The following is a 23652-nucleotide window of genomic DNA, read 5'->3' on the forward strand; positions in this document are numbered from 1 at the left end:
GCATAGATGTTATCGCAACACGCCGTGGCCGTGAAGGTGACGGTATACAGGCCACGGCTTTCCTGGTCATTTAGACACAGGATGTCCTCCCTATTGAGGCGGAAGTAGTCAAGAAGAATCACCTCCGCAATGAAGCGGAGGTTCTTCAACTGACGATGGCTCTCCGACACCTCTATGCGGATGGTATTTCGCATCGACATTTCCCCAGAGGGGAAAGCCCAGGAGAACGGCATCTTCCACACCCAGGGACTAAGCCCCTTCCCCAATAGCAGCAGGGGCTCGGAATCCCGCTATAAAAGCGGAACCCTTACCCAAGGCAGAGGTCGGGGGTACCCTAGGTGCTTCCGAAGCTACAGGTAACGCTCAACGTACCGAAAATGCCTTCTGAGACACAAGGTCCCAGAGACAGGGGGATCGCAACCCGTTGTCCGTGGACTAAGCCCGCTCCCCAATAGCAGCAAGGGGGTGAAGTCCCTCCGTAAGGAGAGACAATCCCCCAAGGCCGAGAAGCGGGGTACCACAGACACCTTCCGACCAGACCAAATGCAGATACTACACTTGATCTTAGCCAAAAGGCCGAGAAGCGATAACCGTGAAAGGGGCGGGCCCAACAAGGTCCCCTTCATGGGCACTATCACTGCTTGCTGTCAGGGAGGCTGCCAGACAATTTTCCATGCACACTCTGGGCTGGGGGGCAGTCAACCACCAGTACACACAGCAGAACCTAAACCCATACCATTATTGCTAAGCAGCAAGACAGGGGCCCATTGCACTCCCACGGGGCCTTTTTAAATGCAATCCATAACCCGGATTTGCCAGGAACCCTTCTTACTCCTCCTACTTGCATGTGACACTGGGCTTAGGATCTGCATAGGAAACACACACACAAGCACACACCTACCTTTGTTGCCTGCAGATGCCTCCTTGGCTGTCCCCAAACGGTATCAAACCAACACCCACGGGAAGCTGTAAGCATAGAGGACATGCCTGCACCCCATTGGACTTACCTGTGTGGGTTAAATCCGGGTTATTTGACAACCTATGGCGGTGATGGTTCTGCTCAGGCAGAGCAGTGCTGATGCTCCTCATAAAGCTGTCGCTGCTGTGAAGGTTCTAGGTGACATCACAAATCCCTTTGGTTACATACACAACAAAGCTGGGTTGTTGTTGTTTACACTCTGCAAGGCCTGTGGAAGTGAGTGACATCATAGCACTGTAGTTCTGAGGGTTCAAGATGGATGCAACAATCTCCTGTTGCTTCTATGAAGGCCGTAATAGACGACATCACCAAACAGCTCCATAGTCACATACACAGCAAAGGAGAGATGTTGTTTACACCTAGTGATGTCAGTGGTATTGAGTGACATCACAGCACAGTGCTAAGGCTCCTGGGCCTGGACACAGCAGCGGCTGCAATATCTCAACGGAGAATACGTTTATATCTATGTGTGTGTGTGCGCATATATATATATATATATATATATATATATATATATATATATATATATTTCTCCGCCGAAATCACTTTTAAACCCATTTCCACCTTTTTTTCCCTTCTCTTCCTCTTACTTTTTTTTCACGTTTTTTTACGTTTTTCTCCTTTTCGCCTCTTTTCTGGGCGTATTATTCTTCTTTTTCTTCTTTTTTTTCGTCTAATGCATACCCCATCAGTGCAGCAATGCTTATTCAATACCGCCAGCAGATGGAGACACTGGGGGATAATTTTCTAAGGATTTATACTGATTTTTCCTGTCTGAATTTGTCGCACAGAAAGTTGCAGGCCAAATATGTGTGACATTTCTGCGACTTTAGCTTCTAGAGCATTTTTACAACATTATACATAGGTGCTGAATACATAAAAAGCGACTGTTCAGCGACAGACAAGTCGCATCGGCTGAAAGTAGGCCAGAATGTCAGTCCATGTTGGAGCAGGTTTAGATACAGTCTAAAGCATAGATCTCAAAGTCTGTGCACAGAATTTAGCAAGGGCCTCGCACCTTCTGATGCATCAGGTAGGTGCACAATAGCATAGCCTAACCCTCTGTACTTTGGTCTATATTGATGCGGGACATAGACAGCCAGCTGATGACCAATCCATTAGTGCAATGGATGGCTGGAAGCATTTGTCTTTGCCTTTGCAATACCACAGAAGCAATGCATGGTCAATGTACAGCAATGACACACCTGTGTGAACAGCCAGGAGACCCCCCCCCCCCATGTTATGTTACATAGTTACATAGTTAGTACGGTCGAAAAAAGACATATGTCCATCACGTTCAACCAGGGAATTAAGGGGTAGGGGTGTGGCGCGATATTGGGGAAGGGATGAGATTTTATATTTCTTCATAAGCATTAATCTTATTTTGTCAATTAGGAACATTCAGCACCCACCCGCTATCAAGGCAGCTGCCTATCATGTCATGCCCTACCTGCACAGGTGTGCTGGCTACTCAAATGATCCAATTAAGGAGGCCATTTAGTCAGCAGCAGCAGAAGTCCTGTGCCTGGACGCTCCAACAGGGGCCAGACACAAGCAGAAGCAGAAGCAGCAGAAGCAGCAGCAGCACCACCTTTTGTTTTTTGGCTGCAGCAGCAGCAAGGCCCACAGGGCTGGCTAGCTGGCTAGCCAGCAAGCAGGTAGCAATGAAAGTAGGAATCTTTCTTTTTAACCCTGTAAGGGGGTGGTGCACTGTACCCGAAGATACTGCCATATCGGGTCAATGCATAGGGCGACGGAAGCAAGCTTCGAAATCGGCCCCCGTTCTCAAAAATCCATTTAATATATGGTCCCCAGATAGGGGACGTATCAGATATTAAACTGATAAGAACAGATACTACACTTGATCTTAGCCAAAAGGCCGAGAAGCGATAACCGTGAAAGGGGCGGGCCCAACAAGGTCCCCTTCATGGGCACTATCACTGCTTGCTGTCAGGGAGGCTGCCAGACAATTTTCCATGCACACTCTGGGCTGGGGGGCAGTCAACCACCAGTACACACAGCAGAACCTAAACCCATACCATTATTGCTAAGCAGCAAGACAGGGGCCCATTGCACTCCCACGGGGCCTTTTTAAATGCAATCCATAACCCGGATTTGCCAGGAACCCTTCTTACTCCTCCTACTTGCATGTGACACTGGGCTTAGGATCTGCATAGGAAACCCACACACAAGCACACACCTACCTTTGTTGCCTGCAGATGCCTCCTTGGCTGTCCCCAAACGGTATCAAACCAACACCCACGGGAAGCTGTAAGCATAGAGGACATGCCTGCACCCCATTGGACTTACCTGTGTGGGTTAAATCCGGGTTATTTGACAACCTATGGCGGTGATGGTTCTGCTCAGGCAGAGCAGTGCTGATGCTCCTCATAAAGCTGTCGCTGCTGTGAAGGTTCTAGGTGACATCACAAATCCCTTTGGTTACATACACAACAAAGCTGGGTTGTTGTTGTTTACACTCTGCAAGGCCTGTGGAAGTGAGTGACATCATAGCACTGTAGTTCTGAGGGTTCAAGATGGATGCAACAATCTCCTGTTGCTTCTATGAAGGCCGTAATAGACGACATCACCAAACAGCTCCATAGTCACATACACAGCAAAGGAGAGATGTTGTTTACACCTAGTGATGTCAGTGGTATTGAGTGACATCACAGCACAGTGCTAAGGCTCCTGGGCCTGGACACAGCAGCGGCTGCAATATCTCAACGGAGAATACGTTTATATCTATGTGTGTGTGTGCGCATATATATATATATATATATATATATATATATATATATATATATATATATATATATTTCTCCGCCGAAATCACTTTTAAACCCATTTCCACCTTTTTTTCCCTTCTCTTCCTCTTACTTTTTTTTCACGTTTTTTTACGTTTTTCTCCTTTTCGCCTCTTTTCTGGGCGTATTATTCTTCTTTTTCTTCTTTTTTTTCGTCTAATGCATACCCCATCAGTGCAGCAATGCTTATTCAATACCGCCAGCAGATGGAGACACTGGGGGATAATTTTCTAAGGATTTATACTGATTTTTCCTGTCTGAATTTGTCGCACAGAAAGTTGCAGGCCAAATATGTGTGACATTTCTGCGACTTTAGCTTCTAGAGCATTTTTACAACATTATACATAGGTGCTGAATACATAAAAAGCGACTGTTCAGCGACAGACAAGTCGCATCGGCTGAAAGTAGGCCAGAATGTCAGTCCATGTTGGAGCAGGTTTAGATACAGTCTAAAGCATAGATCTCAAAGTCTGTGCACAGAATTTAGCAAGGGCCTCGCACCTTCTGATGCATCAGGTAGGTGCACAATAGCATAGCCTAACCCTCTGTACTTTGGTCTATATTGATGCGGGACATAGACAGCCAGCTGATGACCAATCCATTAGTGCAATGGATGGCTGGAAGCATTTGTCTTTGCCTTTGCAATACCACAGAAGCAATGCATGGTCAATGTACAGCAATGACACACCTGTGTGAACAGCCAGGAGACCCCCCCCCCCCCCCCCATGTTATGTTACATAGTTACATAGTTAGTACGGTCGAAAAAAGACATATGTCCATCACGTTCAACCAGGGAATTAAGGGGTAGGGGTGTGGCGCGATATTGGGGAAGGGATGAGATTTTATATTTCTTCATAAGCATTAATCTTATTTTGTCAATTAGGAACATTCAGCACCCACCCGCTATCAAGGCAGCTGCCTATCATGTCATGCCCTACCTGCACAGGTGTGCTGGCTACTCAAATGATCCAATTAAGGAGGCCATTTAGTCAGCAGCAGCAGAAGTCCTGTGCCTGGACGCTCCAACAGGGGCCAGACACAAGCAGAAGCAGAAGCAGCAGAAGCAGCAGCAGCACCACCTTTTGTTTTTTGGCTGCAGCAGCAGCAGCAAGGCCCACAGGGCTGGCTAGCTGGCTAGCCAGCAAGCAGGTAGCAATGAAAGTAGGAATCTTTCTTTTTAACCCTGTAAGGGGGTGGTGCACTGTACCCGAAGATACTGCCATATCGGGTCAATGCATAGGGCGACGGAAGCAAGCTTCGAAATCGGCCCCCGTTCTCAAAAATCCATTTAATATATGGTCCCCAGATAGGGGACGTATCAGATATTAAACTGATAAGAACAGATACTACACTTGATCTTAGCCAAAAGGCCGAGAAGCGATAACCGTGAAAGGGGCGGGCCCAACAAGGTCCCCTTCATGGGCACTATCACTGCTTGCTGTCAGGGAGGCTGCCAGACAATTTTCCATGCACACTCTGGGCTGGGGGGCAGTCAACCACCAGTACACACAGCAGAACCTAAACCCATACCATTATTGCTAAGCAGCAAGACAGGGGCCCATTGCACTCCCACGGGGCCTTTTTAAATGCAATCCATAACCCGGATTTGCCAGGAACCCTTCTTACTCCTCCTACTTGCATGTGACACTGGGCTTAGGATCTGCATAGGAAACACACACACAAGCACACACCTACCTTTGTTGCCTGCAGATGCCTCCTTGGCTGTCCCCAAACGGTATCAAACCAACACCCACGGGAAGCTGTAAGCATAGAGGACATGCCTGCACCCCATTGGACTTACCTGTGTGGGTTAAATCCGGGTTATTTGACAACCTATGGCGGTGATGGTTCTGCTCAGGCAGAGCAGTGCTGATGCTCCTCATAAAGCTGTCGCTGCTGTGAAGGTTCTAGGTGACATCACAAATCCCTTTGGTTACATACACAACAAAGCTGGGTTGTTGTTGTTTACACTCTGCAAGGCCTGTGGAAGTGAGTGACATCATAGCACTGTAGTTCTGAGGGTTCAAGATGGATGCAACAATCTCCTGTTGCTTCTATGAAGGCCGTAATAGACGACATCACCAAACAGCTCCATAGTCACATACACAGCAAAGGAGAGATGTTGTTTACACCTAGTGATGTCAGTGGTATTGAGTGACATCACAGCACAGTGCTAAGGCTCCTGGGCCTGGACACAGCAGCGGCTGCAATATCTCAACGGAGAATACGTTTATATCTATGTGTGTGTGTGCGCATATATATATATATATATATATATATATATATATATATATATTTCTCCGCCGAAATCACTTTTAAACCCATTTCCACCTTTTTTTCCCTTCTCTTCCTCTTACTTTTTTTTCACGTTTTTTTACGTTTTTCTCCTTTTCGCCTCTTTTCTGGGCGTATTATTCTTCTTTTTCTTCTTTTTTTCGTCTAATGCATACCCCATCAGTGCAGCAATGCTTATTCAATACCGCCAGCAGATGGAGACACTGGGGGATAATTTTCTAAGGATTTATACTGATTTTTCCTGTCTGAATTTGTCGCACAGAAAGTTGCAGGCCAAATATGTGTGACATTTCTGCGACTTTAGCTTCTAGAGCATTTTTACAACATTATACATAGGTGCTGAATACATAAAAAGCGACTGTTCAGCGACAGACAAGTCGCATCGGCTGAAAGTAGGCCAGAATGTCAGTCCATGTTGGAGCAGGTTTAGATACAGTCTAAAGCATAGATCTCAAAGTCTGTGCACAGAATTTAGCAAGGGCCTCGCACCTTCTGATGCATCAGGTAGGTGCACAATAGCATAGCCTAACCCTCTGTACTTTGGTCTATATTGATGCGGGACATAGACAGCCAGCTGATGACCAATCCATTAGTGCAATGGATGGCTGGAAGCATTTGTCTTTGCCTTTGCAATACCACAGAAGCAATGCATGGTCAATGTACAGCAATGACACACCTGTGTGAACAGCCAGGAGACACCCCCCCCCCCCCCATGTTATGTTACATAGTTACATAGTTAGTACGGTCGAAAAAAGACATATGTCCATCACGTTCAACCAGGGAATTAAGGGGTAGGGGTGTGGCGCGATATTGGGGAAGGGATGAGATTTTATATTTCTTCATAAGCATTAATCTTATTTTGTCAATTAGGAACATTCAGCACCCACCCGCTATCAAGGCAGCTGCCTATCATGTCATGCCCTACCTGCACAGGTGTGCTGGCTACTCAAATGATCCAATTAAGGAGGCCATTTAGTCAGCAGCAGCAGAAGTCCTGTGCCTGGACGCTCCAACAGGGGCCAGACACAAGCAGAAGCAGAAGCAGCAGAAGCAGCAGCAGCACCACCTTTTGTTTTTTGGCTGCAGCAGCAGCAAGGCCCACAGGGCTGGCTAGCTGGCTAGCCAGCAAGCAGGTAGCAATGCAAGTAGGAATCTTTCTTTTTAACCCTGTAAGGGGGTGGTGCACTGTACCCGAAGATACTGCCATATCGGGTCAATGCATAGGGCGACGGAAGCAAGCTTCGAAATCGGCCCCCGTTCTCAAAAATCCATTTAATATATGGTCCCCAGATAGGGGACGTATCAGATATTAAACTGATAAGAACAGATACTACACTTGATCTTAGCCAAAAGGCCGAGAAGCGATAACCGTGAAAGGGGCGGGCCCAACAAGGTCCCCTTCATGGGCACTATCACTGCTTGCTGTCAGGGAGGCTGCCAGACAATTTTCCATGCACACTCTGGGCTGGGGGGCAGTCAACCACCAGTACACACAGCAGAACCTAAACCCATACCATTATTGCTAAGCAGCAAGACAGGGGCCCATTGCACTCCCACGGGGCCTTTTTAAATGCAATCCATAACCCGGATTTGCCAGGAACCCTTCTTACTCCTCCTACTTGCATGTGACACTGGGCTTAGGATCTGCATAGGAAACACACACACAAGCACACACCTACCTTTGTTGCCTGCAGATGCCTCCTTGGCTGTCCCCAAACGGTATCAAACCAACACCCACGGGAAGCTGTAAGCATAGAGGACATGCCTGCACCCCATTGGACTTACCTGTGTGGGTTAAATCCGGGTTATTTGACAACCTATGGCGGTGATGGTTCTGCTCAGGCAGAGCAGTGCTGATGCTCCTCATAAAGCTGTCGCTGCTGTGAAGGTTCTAGGTGACATCACAAATCCCTTTGGTTACATACACAACAAAGCTGGGTTGTTGTTGTTTACACTCTGCAAGGCCTGTGGAAGTGAGTGACATCATAGCACTGTAGTTCTGAGGGTTCAAGATGGATGCAACAATCTCCTGTTGCTTCTATGAAGGCCGTAATAGACGACATCACCAAACAGCTCCATAGTCACATACACAGCAAAGGAGAGATGTTGTTTACACCTAGTGATGTCAGTGGTATTGAGTGACATCACAGCACAGTGCTAAGGCTCCTGGGCCTGGACACAGCAGCGGCTGCAATATCTCAACGGAGAATACGTTTATATCTATGTGTGTGTGTGCGCATATATATATATATATATATATATATATATATATATATATTTCTCCGCCGAAATCACTTTTAAACCCATTTCCACCTTTTTTTCCCTTCTCTTCCTCTTACTTTTTTTTCACGTTTTTTTACGTTTTTCTCCTTTTCGCCTCTTTTCTGGGCGTATTATTCTTCTTTTTCTTCTTTTTTTTCTTCTTTTTTTTCGTCTAATGCATACCCCATCAGTGCAGCAATGCTTATTCAATACCGCCAGCAGATGGAGACACTGGGGGATAATTTTCTAAGGATTTATACTGATTTTTCCTGTCTGAATTTGTCGCACAGAAAGTTGCAGGCCAAATATGTGTGACATTTCTGCGACTTTAGCTTCTAGAGCATTTTTACAACATTATACATAGGTGCTGAATACATAAAAAGCGACTGTTCAGCGACAGACAAGTCGCATCGGCTGAAAGTAGGCCAGAATGTCAGTCCATGTTGGAGCAGGTTTAGATACAGTCTAAAGCATAGATCTCAAAGTCTGTGCACAGAATTTAGCAAGGGCCTCGCACCTTCTGATGCATCAGGTAGGTGCACAATAGCATAGCCTAACCCTCTGTACTTTGGTCTATATTGATGCGGGACATAGACAGCCAGCTGATGACCAATCCATTAGTGCAATGGATGGCTGGAAGCATTTGTCTTTGCCTTTGCAATACCACAGAAGCAATGCATGGTCAATGTACAGCAATGACACACCTGTGTGAACAGCCAGGAGACCCCCCCCCCCCCCCCCCCATGTTATGTTACATAGTTACATAGTTAGTACGGTCGAAAAAAGACATATGTCCATCACGTTCAACCAGGGAATTAAGGGGTAGGGGTGTGGCGCGATATTGGGGAAGGGATGAGATTTTATATTTCTTCATAAGCATTAATCTTATTTTGTCAATTAGGAACATTCAGCACCCACCCGCTATCAAGGCAGCTGCCTATCATGTCATGCCCTACCTGCACAGGTGTGCTGGCTACTCAAATGATCCAATTAAGGAGGCCATTTAGTCAGCAGCAGCAGAAGTCCTGTGCCTGGACGCTCCAACAGGGGCCAGACACAAGCAGAAGCAGAAGCAGCAGAAGCAGCAGCAGCACCACCTTTTGTTTTTTGGCTGCAGCAGCAGCAAGGCCCACAGGGCTGGCTAGCTGGCTAGCCAGCAAGCAGGTAGCAATGAAAGTAGGAATCTTTCTTTTTAACCCTGTAAGGGGGTGGTGCACTGTACCCGAAGATACTGCCATATCGGGTCAATGCATAGGGCGACGGAAGCAAGCTTCGAAATCGGCCCCCGTTCTCAAAAATCCATTTAATATATGGTCCCCAGATAGGGGACGTATCAGATATTAAACTGATAAGAACAGATACTACACTTGATCTTAGCCAAAAGGCCGAGAAGCGATAACCGTGAAAGGGGCGGGCCCAACAAGGTCCCCTTCATGGGCACTATCACTGCTTGCTGTCAGGGAGGCTGCCAGACAATTTTCCATGCACACTCTGGGCTGGGGGGCAGTCAACCACCAGTACACACAGCAGAACCTAAACCCATACCATTATTGCTAAGCAGCAAGACAGGGGCCCATTGCACTCCCACGGGGCCTTTTTAAATGCAATCCATAACCCGGATTTGCCAGGAACCCTTCTTACTCCTCCTACTTGCATGTGACACTGGGCTTAGGATCTGCATAGGAAACACACACACAAGCACACACCTACCTTTGTTGCCTGCAGATGCCTCCTTGGCTGTCCCCAAACGGTATCAAACCAACACCCACGGGAAGCTGTAAGCATAGAGGACATGCCTGCACCCCATTGGACTTACCTGTGTGGGTTAAATCCGGGTTATTTGACAACCTATGGCGGTGATGGTTCTGCTCAGGCAGAGCAGTGCTGATGCTCCTCATAAAGCTGTCGCTGCTGTGAAGGTTCTAGGTGACATCACAAATCCCTTTGGTTACATACACAACAAAGCTGGGTTGTTGTTGTTTACACTCTGCAAGGCCTGTGGAAGTGAGTGACATCATAGCACTGTAGTTCTGAGGGTTCTAGATGGATGCAACAATCTCCTGTTGCTTCTATGAAGGCCATAATAGACGACATCACCAAACAGCTCCATAGTCACATACACAGCAAAGGAGAGATGTTGTTTACACCTAGTGATGTCAGTGGTATTGAGTGACATCACAGCACAGTGCTAAGGCTCCTGGGCCTGGACACAGCAGCGGCTGCAATATCTCAATGGAGAATACGTTTATATCTATGTGTGTGTGTGCGCATATATATATATATATATATATATATATATATATTTCTCCGCCGAAATCACTTTTAAACCCATTTCCACCTTTTTTTCCCTTCTCTTCCTCTTACTTTTTTTTCACGTTTTTTTACGTTTTTCTCCTTTTCGCCTCTTTTCTGGGCGTATTATTCTTCTTTTTCTTCTTTTTTTTCGTCTAATGCATACCCCATCAGTGCAGCAATGCTTATTCAATACCGCCAGCAGATGGAGACACTGGGGGATAATTTTCTAAGGATTTATACTGATTTTTCCTGTCTGAATTTGTCGCACAGAAAGTTGCAGGCCAAATATGTGTGACATTTCTGCGACTTTAGCTTCTAGAGCATTTTTACAACATTATACATAGGTGCTGAATACATAAAAAGCGACTGTTCAGCGACAGACAAGTCGCATCGGCTGAAAGTAGGCCAGAATGTCAGTCCATGTTGGAGCAGGTTTAGATACAGTCTAAAGCATAGATCTCAAAGTCTGTGCACAGAATTTAGCAAGGGCCTCGCACCTTCTGATGCATCAGGTAGGTGCACAATAGCATAGCCTAACCCTCTGTACTTTGGTCTATATTGATGCGGGACATAGACAGCCAGCTGATGACCAATCCATTAGTGCAATGGATGGCTGGAAGCATTTGTCTTTGCCTTTGCAATACCACAGAAGCAATGCATGGTCAATGTACAGCAATGACACACCTGTGTGAACAGCCAGGAGACCCCCCCCCCCCCCCCCATGTTATGTTACATAGTTACATAGTTAGTACGGTCGAAAAAAGACATATGTCCATCACGTTCAACCAGGGAATTAAGGGGTAGGGGTGTGGCGCGATATTGGGGAAGGGATGAGATTTTATATTTCTTCATAAGCATTAATCTTATTTTGTCAATTAGGAACATTCAGCACCCACCCGCTATCAAGGCAGCTGCCTATCATGTCATGCCCTACCTGCACAGGTGTGCTGGCTACTCAAATGATCCAATTAAGGAGGCCATTTAGTCAGCAGCAGCAGAAGTCCTGTGCCTGGACGCTCCAACAGGGGCCAGACACAAGCAGAAGCAGAAGCAGCAGAAGCAGCAGCAGCACCACCTTTTGTTTTTTGGCTGCAGCAGCAGCAAGGCCCACAGGGCTGGCTAGCTGGCTAGCCAGCAAGCAGGTAGCAATGAAAGTAGGAATCTTTCTTTTTAACCCTGTAAGGGGGTGGTGCACTGTACCCGAAGATACTGCCATATCGGGTCAATGCATAGGGCGACGGAAGCAAGCTTCGAAATCGGCCCCCGTTCTCAAAAATCCATTTAATATATGGTCCCCAGATAGGGGACGTATCAGATATTAAACTGATAAGAACAGATACTACACTTGATCTTAGCCAAAAGGCCGAGAAGCGATAACCGTGAAAGGGGCGGGCCCAACAAGGTCCCCTTCATGGGCACTATCACTGCTTGCTGTCAGGGAGGCTGCCAGACAATTTTCCATGCACACTCTGGGCTGGGGGGCAGTCAACCACCAGTACACACAGCAGAACCTAAACCCATACCATTATTGCTAAGCAGCAAGACAGGGGCCCATTGCACTCCCACGGGGCCTTTTTAAATGCAATCCATAACCCGGATTTGCCAGGAACCCTTCTTACTCCTCCTACTTGCATGTGACACTGGGCTTAGGATCTGCATAGGAAACACACACACAAGCACACACCTACCTTTGTTGCCTGCAGATGCCTCCTTGGCTGTCCCCAAACGGTATCAAACCAACACCCACGGGAAGCTGTAAGCATAGAGGACATGCCTGCACCCCATTGGACTTACCTGTGTGGGTTAAATCCGGGTTATTTGACAACCTATGGCGGTGATGGTTCTGCTCAGGCAGAGCAGTGCTGATGCTCCTCATAAAGCTGTCGCTGCTGTGAAGGTTCTAGGTGACATCACAAATCCCTTTGGTTACATACACAACAAAGCTGGGTTGTTGTTGTTTACACTCTGCAAGGCCTGTGGAAGTGAGTGACATCATAGCACTGTAGTTCTGAGGGTTCAAGATGGATGCAACAATCTCCTGTTGCTTCTATGAAGGCCGTAATAGACGACATCACCAAACAGCTCCATAGTCACATACACAGCAAAGGAGAGATGTTGTTTACACCTAGTGATGTCAGTGGTATTGAGTGACATCACAGCACAGTGCTAAGGCTCCTGGGCCTGGACACAGCAGCGGCTGCAATATCTCAACGGAGAATACGTTTATATCTATGTGTGTGTGTGCGCATATATATATATATATATATATATATATATATATATATATATATATATTTCTCCGCCGAAATCACTTTTAAACCCATTTCCACCTTTTTTTCCCTTCTCTTCCTCTTACTTTTTTTTCACGTTTTTTTACGTTTTTCTCCTTTTCGCCTCTTTTCTGGGCGTATTATTCTTCTTTTTCTTCTTTTTTTTCGTCTAATGCATACCCCATCAGTGCAGCAATGCTTATTCAATACCGCCAGCAGATGGAGACACTGGGGGATAATTTTCTAAGGATTTATACTGATTTTTCCTGTCTGAATTTGTCGCACAGAAAGTTGCAGGCCAAATATGTGTGACATTTCTGCGACTTTAGCTTCTAGAGCATTTTTACAACATTATACATAGGTGCTGAATACATAAAAAGCGACTGTTCAGCGACAGACAAGTCGCATCGGCTGAAAGTAGGCCAGAATGTCAGTCCATGTTGGAGCAGGTTTAGATACAGTCTAAAGCATAGATCTCAAAGTCTGTGCACAGAATTTAGCAAGGGCCTCGCACCTTCTGATGCATCAGGTAGGTGCACAATAGCATAGCCTAACCCTCTGTACTTTGGTCTATATTGATGCGGGACATAGACAGCCAGCTGATGACCAATCCATTAGTGCAATGGATGGCTGGAAGCATTTGTCTTTGCCTTTGCAATACCACAGAAGCAATGCATGGTCAATGTACAGCAATGACACACCTGTGTGAACAGCCAGGAGACCAGCCCCCCCCCCCCCCCCCCCATGTTATGTTACATAGTTACATAGTTAGTACGGTCGAAAAAAGACATATGTCCATCACGTTCAACCAGGGAATTAAGGGGTAGGGGTGTGGCGCGATATTGGGGAAGGGATGAGATTTTATATTTCTTCATAAGCATTAATCTTATTTTGTCAATTAGGAACATTCAGCACCCACCCGCTATCAAGGCAGCTGCCTATCATGTCATGCCCTACCTGCACAGGTGTGCTGGCTACTCAAATGATCCAATTAAGGAGGCCATTTAGTCAGCAGCAGCAGAAGTCCTGTGCCTGGACGCTCCAACAGGGGCCAGACACAAGCAGAAGCAGAAGCAGCAGAAGCAGCAGCAGCACCACCTTTTGTTTTTTGGCTGCAGCAGCAGCAAGGCCCACAGGGCTGGCTAGCTGGCTAGCCAGCAAGCAGGTAGCAATGAAAGTAGGAATCTTTCTTTTTAACCCTGTAAGGGGGTGGTGCACTGTACCCGAAGATACTGCCATATCGGGTCAATGCATAGGGCGACGGAAGCAAGCTTCGAAATCGGCCCCCGTTCTCAAAAATCCATTTAATATATGGTCCCCAGATAGGGGACGTATCAGATATTAAACTGATAAGAACAGATACTACACTTGATCTTAGCCAAAAGGCCGAGAAGCGATAACCGTGAAAGGGGCGGGCCCAACAAGGTCCCCTTCATGGGCACTATCACTGCTTGCTGTCAGGGAGGCTGCCAGACAATTTTCCATGCACACTCTGGGCTGGGGGGCAGTCAACCACCAGTACACACAGCAGAACCTAAACCCATACCATTATTGCTAAGCAGCAAGACAGGGGCCCATTGCACTCCCACGGGGCCTTTTTAAATGCAATCCATAACCCGGATTTGCCAGGAACCCTTCTTACTCCTCCTACTTGCATGTGACACTGGGCTTAGGATCTGCATAGGAAACACACACACAAGCACACACCTACCTTTGTTGCCTGCAGATGCCTCCTTGGCTGTCCCCAAACGGTATCAAACCAACACCCACGGGAAGCTGTAAGCATAGAGGACATGCCTGCACCCCATTGGACTTACCTGTGTGGGTTAAATCCGGGTTATTTGACAACCTATGGCGGTGATGGTTCTGCTCAGGCAGAGCAGTGCTGATGCTCCTCATAAAGCTGTCGCTGCTGTGAAGGTTCTAGGTGACATCACAAATCCCTTTGGTTACATACACAACAAAGCTGGGTTGTTGTTGTTTACACTCTGCAAGGCCTGTGGAAGTGAGTGACATCATAGCACTGTAGTTCTGAGGGTTCAAGATGGATGCAACAATCTCCTGTTGCTTCTATGAAGGCCGTAATAGACGACATCACCAAACAGCTCCATAGTCACATACACAGCAAAGGAGAGATGTTGTTTACACCTAGTGATGTCAGTGGTATTGAGTGACATCACAGCACAGTGCTAAGGCTCCTGGGCCTGGACACAGCAGCGGCTGCAATATCTCAACGGAGAATACGTTTATATCTATGTGTGTGTGTGCGCATATATATATATATATATATATATATATATATATATATTCTCCGCCGAAATCACTTTTAAACCCATTTCCACCTTTTTTTCCCTTCTCTTCCTCTTACTTTTTTTTCACGTTTTTTTACGTTTTTCTCCTTTTCGCCTCTTTTCTGGGCGTATTATTCTTCTTTTTCTTCTTTTTTTTCGTCTATTGCATACCCCATCAGTGCAGCAATGCTTATTCAATACCGCCAGCAGATGGAGACACTGGGGGATAATTTTCTAAGGATTTATACTGATTTTTCCTGTCTGAATTTGTCGCACAGAAAGTTGCAGGCCAAATATGTGTGACATTTCTGCGACTTTAGCTTCTAGAGCATTTTTACAACATTATACATAGGTGCTGAATACATAAAAAGCGACTGTTCAGCGACAGACAAGTCGCATCGGCTGAAAGTAGGCCAGAATGTCAGTCCATGTTGGAGCAGGTTTAGATACAGTCTAAAGCATAGATCTCAAAGTCTGTGCACAGAATTTAGCAAGGGCCTCGCACCTTCTGATGCATCAGGTAGGTGCACAATAGCATAGCCTAACCCTCTGTACTTTGGTCTATATTGATGCGGGACATAGACAGCCAGCTGATGACCAATCCATTAGTGCAATGGATGGCTGGAAGCATTTGTCTTTGCCTTTGCAATACCACAGAAGCAATGCATGGTCAATGTACAGCAATGACACACCTGTGTGAACAGCCAGGAGACCCCCCCCCCCCCCCCCCATGTTATGTTACATAGTTACATAGTTAGTACGGTCGAAAAAAGACATATGTCCATCACGTTCAACCAGGGAATTAAGGGGTAGGGGTGTGGCGCGATATTGGGGAAGGGATGAGATTTTATATTTCTTCATAAGCATTAATCTTATTTTGTCAATTAGGAACATTCAGCACCCACCCGCTATCAAGGCAGCTGCCTATCATGTCATGCCCTACCTGCACAGGTGTGCTGGCTACTCAAATGATCCAATTAAGGAGGCCATTTAGTCAGCAGCAGCAGAAGTCCTGTGCCTGGACGCTCCAACAGGGGCCAGACACAAGCAGAAGCAGAAGCAGCAGAAGCAGCAGCAGCACCACCTTTTGTTTTTTGGCTGCAGCAGCAGCAAGGCCCACAGGGCTGGCTAGCTGGCTAGCCAGCAAGCAGGTAGCAATGAAAGTAGGAATCTTTCTTTTTAACCCTGTAAGGGGGTGGTGCACTGTACCCGAAGATACTGCCATATCGGGTCAATGCATAGGGCGACGGAAGCAAGCTTCGAAATCGGCCCCCGTTCTCAAAAATCCATTTAATATATGGTCCCCAGATAGGGGACGTATCAGATATTAAACTGATAAGAACAGATACTACACTTGATCTTAGCCAAAAGGCCGAGAAGCGATAACCGTGAAAGGGGCGGGCCCAACAAGGTCCCCTTCATGGGCACTATCACTGCTTGCTGTCAGGGAGGCTGCCAGACAATTTTCCATGCACACTCTGGGCTGGGGGGCAGTCAACCACCAGTACACACAGCAGAACCTAAACCCATACCATTATTGCTAAGCAGCAAGACAGGGGCCCATTGCACTCCCACGGGGCCTTTTTAAATGCAATCCATAACCCGGATTTGCCAGGAACCCTTCTTACTCCTCCTACTTGCATGTGACACTGGGCTTAGGATCTGCATAGGAAACACACACACAAGCACACACCTACCTTTGTTGCCTGCAGATGCCTCCTTGGCTGTCCCCAAACGGTATCAAACCAACACCCACGGGAAGCTGTAAGCATAGAGGACATGCCTGCACCCCATTGGACTTACCTGTGTGGGTTAAATCCGGGTTATTTGACAACCTATGGCGGTGATGGTTCTGCTCAGGCAGAGCAGTGCTGATGCTCCTCATAAAGCTGTCGCTGCTGTGAAGGTTCTAGGTGACATCACAAATCCCTTTGGTTACATACACAACAAAGCTGGGTTGTTGTTGTTTACACTCTGCAAGGCCTGTGGAAGTGAGTGACATCATAGCACTGTAGTTCTGAGGGTTCAAGATGGATGCAACAATCTCCTGTTGCTTCTATGAAGGCCGTAATAGACGACATCACCAAACAGCTCCATAGTCACATACACAGCAAAGGAGAGATGTTGTTTACACCTAGAGATGTCAGTGGTATTGAGTGACATCACAGCACAGTGCTAAGGCTCCTGGGCCTGGACACAGCAGCGGCTGCAATATCTCAACGGAGAATACGTTTATATCTATGTGTGTGTGTGCGCATATATATATATATATATATATATATATATATATATATTTCTCCGCCGAAATCACTTTTAAACCCATTTCCACCTTTTTTTCCCTTCTCTTCCTCTTACTTTTTTTTCACGTTTTTTTACGTTTTTCTCCTTTTCGCCTCTTTTCTGGGCGTATTATTCTTCTTTTTCTTCTTTTTTTTCGTCTAATGCATACCCCATCAGTGCAGCAATGCTTATTCAATACCGCCAGCAGATGGAGACACTGGGGGATAATTTTCTAAGGATTTATACTGATTTTTCCTGTCTGAATTTGTCGCACAGAAAGTTGCAGGCCAAATATGTGTGACATTTCTGCGACTTTAGCTTCTAGAGCATTTTTACAACATTATACATAGGTGCTGAATACATAAAAAGCGACTGTTCAGCGACAGACAAGTCGCATCGGCTGAAAGTAGGCCAGAATGTCAGTCCATGTTGGAGCAGGTTTAGATACAGTCTAAAGCATAGATCTCAAAGTCTGTGCACAGAATTTAGCAAGGGCCTCGCACCTTCTGATGCATCAGGTAGGTGCACAATAGCATAGCCTAACCCTCTGTACTTTGGTCTATATTGATGCGGGACATAGACAGCCAGCTGATGACCAATCCATTAGTGCAATGGATGGCTGGAAGCATTTGTCTTTGCCTTTGCAATACCACAGAAGCAATGCATGGTCAATGTACAGCAATGACACACCTGTGTGAACAGCCAGGAGACCCCCCCCCATGTTATGTTACATAGTTACATAGTTAGTACGGTCGAAAAAAGACATATGTCCATCACGTTCAACCAGGGAATTAAGGGGTAGGGGTGTGGCGCGATATTGGGGAAGGGATGAGATTTTATATTTCTTCATAAGCATTAATCTTATTTTGTCAATTAGGAACATTCAGCACCCACCCGCTATCAAGGCAGCTGCCTATCATGTCATGCCCTACCTGCACAGGTGTGCTGGCTACTCAAATGATCCAATTAAGGAGGCCATTTAGTCAGCAGCAGCAGAAGTCCTGTGCCTGGACGCTCCAACAGGGGCCAGACACAAGCAGAAGCAGAAGCAGCAGAAGCAGCAGCAGCACCACCTTTTGTTTTTTGGCTGCAGCAGCAGCAAGGCCCACAGGGCTGGCTAGCTGGCTAGCCAGCAAGCAGGTAGCAATGAAAGTAGGAATCTTTCTTTTTAACCCTGTAAGGGGGTGGTGCACTGTACCCGAAGATACTGCCATATCGGGTCAATGCATAGGGCGACGGAAGCAAGCTTCGAAATCGGCCCCCGTTCTCAAAAATCCATTTAATATATGGTCCCCAGATAGGGGACGTATCAGATATTAAACTGATAAGAACAGATTTTTTTTTTTTTTTTTTTTTTTTTTATCTAAAGCCGAGGAACGTGCTTTCGATTCACCCAAAGTGCAAGAAAAAGTGCAAACGTGTTACACTAAAAAAACGTGCACAAAGGATGCGGTCTATCGCAAGCCCTACTCCGATAGGAGAGAGGCCCCCCAACAAACCTTACCCTTCGCCTCCGGACCAAAAGGTACCTGCGAGGTTCCAGGTTCGATGTCCCTTTTCGCCGAAGCTACTAGGGAACCACAAATGCTCCCGGCATCCCCCTTGGCGTTAGCCAAGGTATCTGCCCGCAGAGCCGATTACGGTAGGTACCCTGCCAAAGCAGGAGTACCCGGGGTGTTTGCAGGGAGGTGCGGAACCTAATGGCCACACACACCTCCCCTAGACCGCCAGGAGGGACACCCAGAAGGGCTACCGCATCCTGACAAATCCCGTGAACACACAACACGCAAAAAGTGACACAGTGAGACAAAAAAGAAATAAATAAGTGAATGTGTGCAGATATACTGCCCGGACATCCGGCCGGATCTATAAAAATTTCTCTGATCCTAGCCAGAAGGCCGGGAATCAAGAGGTGAGTGCCACAAGGTGAAGAGATTATGGTGCCCGTGCTTCAACTCAGTGAGTCTATTCTCCCAGTGAGTTTCGGCACCTCGGGGTCACCACTCCCCGAGGCACAAAAGTACCTCGGCTCTAGACCCTCTCAGCCTCATGGCGAGACCCGGAGGGAACAGGTCACATCGGGGCAGCCGTCGAGCTGATTCCTCAGAACCAGCCCCGGAAAGCCCTGGTACACCTGCATCCTCCATGCAGCACCCATCCCCACCAGCATGAAAACTGATAAGAACAGATACTACACTTGATCTTAGCCAAAAGGCCGAGAAGCGATAACCGTGAAAGGGGCGGGCCCAACAAGGTCCCCTTCATGGGCACTATCACTGCTTGCTGTCAGGGAGGCTGCCAGACAATTTTCCATGCACACTCTGGGCTGGGGGGCAGTCAACCACCAGTACACACAGCAGAACCTAAACCCATACCATTATTGCTAAGCAGCAAGACAGGGGCCCATTGCACTCCCACGGGGCCTTTTTAAATGCAATCCATAACCCGGATTTGCCAGGAACCCTTCTTACTCCTCCTACTTGCATGTGACACTGGGCTTAGGATCTGCATAGGAAACACACACACAAGCACACACCTACCTTTGTTGCCTGCAGATGCCTCCTTGGCTGTCCCCAAACGGTATCAAACCAACACCCACGGGAAGCTGTAAGCATAGAGGACATGCCTGCACCCCATTGGACTTACCTGTGTGGGTTAAATCCGGGTTATTTGACAACCTATGGCGGTGATGGTTCTGCTCAGGCAGAGCAGTGCTGATGCTCCTCATAAAGCTGTCGCTGCTGTGAAGGTTCTAGGTGACATCACAAATCCCTTTGGTTACATACACAACAAAGCTGGGTTGTTGTTGTTTACACTCTGCAAGGCCTGTGGAAGTGAGTGACATCATAGCACTGTAGTTCTGAGGGTTCAAGATGGATGCAACAATCTCCTGTTGCTTCTATGAAGGCCGTAATAGACGACATCACCAAACAGCTCCATAGTCACATACACAGCAAAGGAGAGATGTTGTTTACACCTAGTGATGTCAGTGGTATTGAGTGACATCACAGCACAGTGCTAAGGCTCCTGGGCCTGGACACAGCAGCGGCTGCAATATCTCAACGGAGAATACGTTTATATCTATGTGTGTGTGTGCGCATATATATATATATATATATATATATATATATATATATATATTTCTCCGCCGAAATCACTTTTAAACCCATTTCCACCTTTTTTTCCCTTCTCTTCCTCTTACTTTTTTTTCACGTTTTTTTACGTTTTTCTCCTTTTCGCCTCTTTTCTGGGCGTATTATTCTTCTTTTTCTTCTTTTTTTTCGTCTAATGCATACCCCATCAGTGCAGCAATGCTTATTCAATACCGCCAGCAGATGGAGACACTGGGGGATAATTTTCTAAGGATTTATACAGATTTTTCCTGTCTGAATTTGTCGCACAGAAAGTTGCAGGCCAAATATGTGTGACATTTCTGCGACTTTAGCTTCTAGAGCATTTTTACAACATTATACATAGGTGCTGAATACATAAAAAGCGACTGTTCAGCGACAGACAAGTCGCATCGGCTGAAAGTAGGCCAGAATGTCAGTCCATGTTGGAGCAGGTTTAGATACAGTCTAAAGCATAGATCTCAAAGTCTGTGCACAGAATTTAGCAAGGGCCTCGCACCTTCTGATGCATCAGGTAGGTGCACAATAGCATAGCCTAACCCTCTGTACTTTGGTCTATATTGATGCGGGACATAGACAGCCAGCTGATGACCAATCCATTAGTGCAATGGATGGCTGGAAGCATTTGTCTTTGCCTTTGCAATACCACAGAAGCAATGCATGGTCAATGTACAGCAATGACACACCTGTGTGAACAGCCAGGAGACCCCCCCCCCCCATGTTATGTTACATAGTTACATAGTTAGTACGGTCGAAAAAAGACATATGTCCATCACGTTCAACCAGGGAATTAAGGGGTAGGGGTGTGGCGCGATATTGGGGAAGGGATGAGATTTTATATTTCTTCATAAGCATTAATCTTATTTTGTCAATTAGGAACATTCAGCACCCACCCGCTATCAAGGCAGCTGCCTATCATGTCATGCCCTACCTGCACAGGTGTGCTGGCTACTCAAATGATCCAATTAAGGAGGCCATTTAGTCAGCAGCAGCAGAAGTCCTGTGCCTGGACGCTCCAACAGGGGCCAGACACAAGCAGAAGCAGAAGCAGCAGAAGCAGCAGCAGCACCACCTTTTGTTTTTTGGCTGCAGCAGCAGCAAGGCCCACAGGGCTGGCTAGCTGGCTAGCCAGCAAGCAGGTAGCAATGAAAGTAGGAATCTTTCTTTTTAACCCTGTAAGGGGGTGGTGCACTGTACCCGAAGATACTGCCATATCGGGTCAATGCATAGGGCGACGGAAGCAAGCTTCGAAATCGGCCCCCGTTCTCAAAAATCCATTTAATATATGGTCCCCAGATAGGGGACGTATCAGATATTAAACTGATAAGAACAGATACTACACTTGATCTTAGCCAAAAGGCCGAGAAGCGATAACCGTGAAAGGGGCGGGCCCAACAAGGTCCCCTTCATGGGCACTATCACTGCTTGCTGTCAGGGAGGCTGCCAGACAATTTTCCATGCACACTCTGGGCTGGGGGGCAGTCAACCACCAGTACACACAGCAGAACCTAAACCCATACCATTATTGCTAAGCAGCAAGACAGGGGCCCATTGCACTCCCACGGGGCCTTTTTAAATGCAATCCATAACCCGGATTTGCCAGGAACCCTTCTTACTCCTCCTACTTGCATGTGACACTGGGCTTAGGATCTGCATAGGAAACACACACACAAGCACACACCTACCTTTGTTGCCTGCAGATGCCTCCTTGGCTGTCCCCAAACGGTATCAAACCAACACCCACGGGAAGCTGTAAGCATAGAGGACATGCCTGCACCCCATTGGACTTACCTGTGTGGGTTAAATCCGGGTTATTTGACAACCTATGGCGGTGATGGTTCTGCTCAGGCAGAGCAGTGCTGATGCTCCTCATAAAGCTGTCGCTGCTGTGAAGGTTCTAGGTGACATCACAAATCCCTTTGGTTACATACACAACAAAGCTGGGTTGTTGTTGTTTACACTCTGCAAGGCCTGTGGAAGTGAGTGACATCATAGCACTGTAGTTCTGAGGGTTCAAGATGGATGCAACAATCTCCTGTTGCTTCTATGAAGGCCGTAATAGACGACATCACCAAACAGCTCCATAGTCACATACACAGCAAAGGAGAGATGTTGTTTACACCTAGTGATGTCAGTGGTATTGAGTGACATCACAGCACAGTGCTAAGGCTCCTGGGCCTGGACACAGCAGCGGCTGCAATATCTCAACGGAGAATACGTTTATATCTATGTGTGTGTGTGCGCATATATATATATATATATATATATATATATATATATATATATATTTCTCCGCCGAAATCACTTTTAAACCCATTTCCACCTTTTTTTCCCTTCTCTTCCTCTTACTTTTTTTTCACGTTTTTTTACGTTTTTCTCCTTTTCGCCTCTTTTCTGGGCGTATTATTCTTCTTTTTCTTCTTTTTTTTCGTCTAATGCATACCCCATCAGTGCAGCAATGCTTATTCAATACCGCCAGCAGATGGAGACACTGGGGGATAATTTTCTAAGGATTTATACTGATTTTTCCTGTCTGAATTTGTCGCACAGAAAGTTGCAGGCCAAATATGTGTGACATTTCTGCGACTTTAGCTTCTAGAGCATTTTTACAACATTATACATAGGTGCTGAATACATAAAAAGCGACTGTTCAGCGACAGACAAGTCGCATCGGCTGAAAGTAGGCCAGAATGTCAGTCCATGTTGGAGCAGGTTTAGATACAGTCTAAAGCATAGATCTCAAAGTCTGTGCACAGAATTTAGCAAGGGCCTCGCACCTTCTGATGCATCAGGTAGGTGCACAATAGCATAGCCTAACCCTCTGTACTTTGGTCTATATTGATGCGGGACATAGATAGCCAGCTGATGACCAATCCATTAGTGCAATGGATGGCTGGAAGCATTTGTCTTTGCCTTTGCAATACCACAGAAGCAATGCATGGTCAATGTACAGCAATGACACACCTGTGTGAACAGCCAGGAGACCCCCCCCCCCCCCCCCATGTTATGTTACACAGTTACATAGTTAGTACGGTCGAAAAA

The 23652-nt window shown here is 46.6% G+C and overlaps 9 non-coding genes and 2 pseudogenes across 9 annotated transcripts; all 11 read right to left on the reverse strand.

The window, feature by feature from the left end:
- Positions 1-370: 370 nt before the first annotated feature.
- Positions 371-588, reverse strand: LOC130346085 (U2 spliceosomal RNA; annotated as a pseudogene).
- Positions 589-2679: 2091 nt separating this feature from the next.
- Positions 2680-2870, reverse strand: LOC130346136 (U2 spliceosomal RNA). Its single transcript, XR_008884501.1, has one exon. It is a non-coding gene; the product is annotated as a U2 spliceosomal RNA (small nuclear RNA).
- Positions 2871-4977: 2107 nt separating this feature from the next.
- LOC130346137 (U2 spliceosomal RNA) lies at positions 4978-5168 on the reverse strand. Its single transcript, XR_008884502.1, has one exon. It is a non-coding gene; the product is annotated as a U2 spliceosomal RNA (small nuclear RNA).
- A 2088-nt stretch (positions 5169-7256) lies between these two features.
- Positions 7257-7447, reverse strand: LOC130346060 (U2 spliceosomal RNA). Its single transcript, XR_008884434.1, has one exon. It is a non-coding gene; the product is annotated as a U2 spliceosomal RNA (small nuclear RNA).
- A 2102-nt stretch (positions 7448-9549) lies between these two features.
- LOC130346061 (U2 spliceosomal RNA) lies at positions 9550-9740 on the reverse strand. The gene has a single exon (XR_008884435.1). It is a non-coding gene; the product is annotated as a U2 spliceosomal RNA (small nuclear RNA).
- Positions 9741-11822: 2082 nt separating this feature from the next.
- On the reverse strand, positions 11823-12013 carry LOC130346063 (U2 spliceosomal RNA). Its single transcript, XR_008884436.1, has one exon. It is a non-coding gene; the product is annotated as a U2 spliceosomal RNA (small nuclear RNA).
- Positions 12014-14115: 2102 nt separating this feature from the next.
- LOC130346064 (U2 spliceosomal RNA) lies at positions 14116-14306 on the reverse strand. The gene has a single exon (XR_008884437.1). It is a non-coding gene; the product is annotated as a U2 spliceosomal RNA (small nuclear RNA).
- A 2086-nt stretch (positions 14307-16392) lies between these two features.
- On the reverse strand, positions 16393-16583 carry LOC130346065 (U2 spliceosomal RNA). The gene has a single exon (XR_008884438.1). It is a non-coding gene; the product is annotated as a U2 spliceosomal RNA (small nuclear RNA).
- Positions 16584-18661: 2078 nt separating this feature from the next.
- LOC130346082 (U2 spliceosomal RNA) lies at positions 18662-18853 on the reverse strand. Its single transcript, XR_008884455.1, has one exon. It is a non-coding gene; the product is annotated as a U2 spliceosomal RNA (small nuclear RNA).
- Positions 18854-19546: 693 nt separating this feature from the next.
- LOC130346083 (U2 spliceosomal RNA) lies at positions 19547-19706 on the reverse strand (annotated as a pseudogene).
- Positions 19707-21791: 2085 nt separating this feature from the next.
- Positions 21792-21982, reverse strand: LOC130346067 (U2 spliceosomal RNA). The gene has a single exon (XR_008884440.1). It is a non-coding gene; the product is annotated as a U2 spliceosomal RNA (small nuclear RNA).
- Positions 21983-23652: the final 1670 nt, after the last annotated feature.

The sequence above is a fragment of the Hyla sarda genome, unplaced genomic scaffold (assembly GCF_029499605.1).
Source record: "Hyla sarda isolate aHylSar1 unplaced genomic scaffold, aHylSar1.hap1 scaffold_772, whole genome shotgun sequence".
Classification (NCBI taxonomy): Eukaryota; Metazoa; Chordata; class Amphibia; order Anura; family Hylidae; genus Hyla; species Hyla sarda.